At 31.6% G+C, this 2,391-nt stretch overlaps 1 long non-coding RNA gene across 1 annotated transcript; it reads right to left on the bottom strand.

The window, feature by feature from the left end:
• Positions 1 to 231: 231 nt before the first annotated feature.
• Positions 232 to 1,856, bottom strand: LOC110929110. Its single transcript, XR_002586846.2, has 2 exons — positions 1,528 to 1,856; positions 232 to 595 (listed from the first exon to the last, which is right to left on the bottom strand). It is a non-coding gene; the product is annotated as an uncharacterized LOC110929110 (long non-coding RNA).
• Positions 1,857 to 2,391: the final 535 nt, after the last annotated feature.

Here is a 2,391-nt window from a genome sequence, read left to right on the forward strand (position 1 = left end):
CGGTACCTACTTTTGGGGATTTTCGATACCGGTACTTTCGGTTCCGGTACCAGTTCGGTACCGATCGATACCGAGCTCATCCCTAACCAAAGTTTCAAATGTTAGAGCATTCACACCCCTTCCGGTCTTCCACCATATTTACCCTACAATTTACGCCAACCCAAGTCCATAGACCAATCTTACTTAACAAATAATAATTGTTCCTTAAATAAAGCTAAAGCCAAAACCGAATATTAGAACCTCCATAACATGTTCATTAATCAACCACACATTCCATATGGAATTACAAATATAACCTTGTGATTCTAACTAGAAAATGGTGCCCGTTTATTCCAATAACAAAAGAGAAATTAAAAGCCCATTACATAAAAGAAGACCAAAACATAATAGGGAAGCAATGAAATCCAAATCTAAGGGCATTTGGGTTTGCCTTTGTTGTTCTTCTTGTCTTTATAGCATGGACATTCGTGCTTGTCCTCATACATGTTCGTAGGCACGCACTTGCAATCTTCGCAACATATCACGCAAAATTTAATGCATTTATCCGGAAATCGTGATTTCAAGCACCTTCCCTTGCACTTGTTTGTACAATACACTTTTCCGATTCATATCAAACATAAATTGTCCCATCAGAAAAAAAATAATCTCAATGTGTGTTAAAAAAGAGATAAAGTCACTATAAGTTAACTGATATAACAAACATTTATAGCGCATGTTTTGAAACAGTGGCGGCTTTGATGGTGCACAGGGAGGACCTCCGCACAAGCCCCATTATTTCGAAGGGCATGCGATTTAAAAAAAAAGTCCAATATATGTTCTTTTTTTAAATAGTAAACACATACCAATTCTAATATATGTTCGTTTACAAATCATTTTTATGGTTTAGAATTTAGTCTGGTTGGCATTAGGTTTATTGAGCTCAATACTAATTTGATTTTTATTTTTAAATAATAATAAACATTACGGAAAGGCACATTTTTTTCAAGCTCGACTAAGGTATATGAATTCTAAAGACGCCTCTGTTTTGAAACATAAATATTGTGTTCGACTTTTTCCATGATTCACACATAAACTAAAAATCATCTCATACATAACTTGCTCCAACTATTAGGTTATGGTTGTTTTAGCAATGTGTGAAAACACACCAATTTCCATTTTTGGATGTTACTATTCAAATTTATCTAACTATGATATTTTTATAAGTTATAACATAATGAGGAAGATATCACTTGTCATACAATTAACTATTCAAATTCTTAATCTTTATCGTATACAATATCAAAGGCGAATGAATTTCAATTCGACTTTGACATCAATTTGTCCAAAAAGATTATGTTGTTAATTAAATTAAACATATTTAAGGCATTTTAATATGTTACCTAACCATATAGCACCTAACAGTTCAACTATAACACATGTTTTAAATAAGATGTATATAAAGACATATACGATATAATTTTATTAAATAAGACGATATAATTTTACACAAATAACACTAAAAACGGAAATAATGTGAGAGATGGATACCTTGCATATTCGCGAATGATGGTTGAAGGAAAGAAATGGCAAGAAGTAGAGAAACGAGAAGTCCAAGCAACAGAATTTTCTTCATTTAGTTTTTGGCCTAGAAATTGAAACTGAAACTCAACTCAATGACTAAAAAGCTAAAGAAAAGTCAATGCATGGAACTTTTTGCAAGTTTTTGGGAAATAAAAGGGTGTAATCTGGAAACATAAAAGTTGAGGGGTAGTTTTTAAGTTGCTGGAGAATGAAGAAGAGAGGGTGTTTTATAGTGGAAAGGAAGGGTGGCAAAAGAAATGAACACAAGGTAGGTGAGTGTTGCATATGGAGTGATTTGAGGCTAAGGTTGCACACGTTGTTTGGGTGGTTCCAACTTTCTCATATGTATAAAAAATTATTTCTTTTAAATGGAGTACGATCAAATAAAAACCACATTTTGCATACAAACTGTAAGAACCATTTAAAAAGTGTCACGTGACATCCAATCAATTATAGAGAAATGATAAAATAATATCCTAGATAATATCAATTATATTGAATTCCCTATAAATATGTTAACAGTAAATTAATTCTTTATTTGGATCTTCCTTTTGTTTTCAATGTGTTGATTAAGAAAAGTACTGATATCATTCAAATATGTGCTAAAATCAATTATCTTGATTAATTTTCATGTGCTAATATAATTCAAAATTGCTACTTTTATATATGTATTATTTTGGTATGTGCTAATTTAACTTTTTTTAAGTGCTAGGATCTGTTCTTACAGTTTGTATGATAAAATGGATAGATAAATTCAATGTTTTAAAAGCCGGTTTTTAAATCGTATCGAGTTAGGCTCAGAAATGATTCAAACGGTTAAATCGGGTTGTA

The sequence above is a fragment of the Helianthus annuus genome, chromosome 3, assembly GCF_002127325.2.
Source record: "Helianthus annuus cultivar XRQ/B chromosome 3, HanXRQr2.0-SUNRISE, whole genome shotgun sequence".
Lineage (NCBI taxonomy): Eukaryota > Viridiplantae > Streptophyta > Magnoliopsida > Asterales > Asteraceae > Helianthus > Helianthus annuus.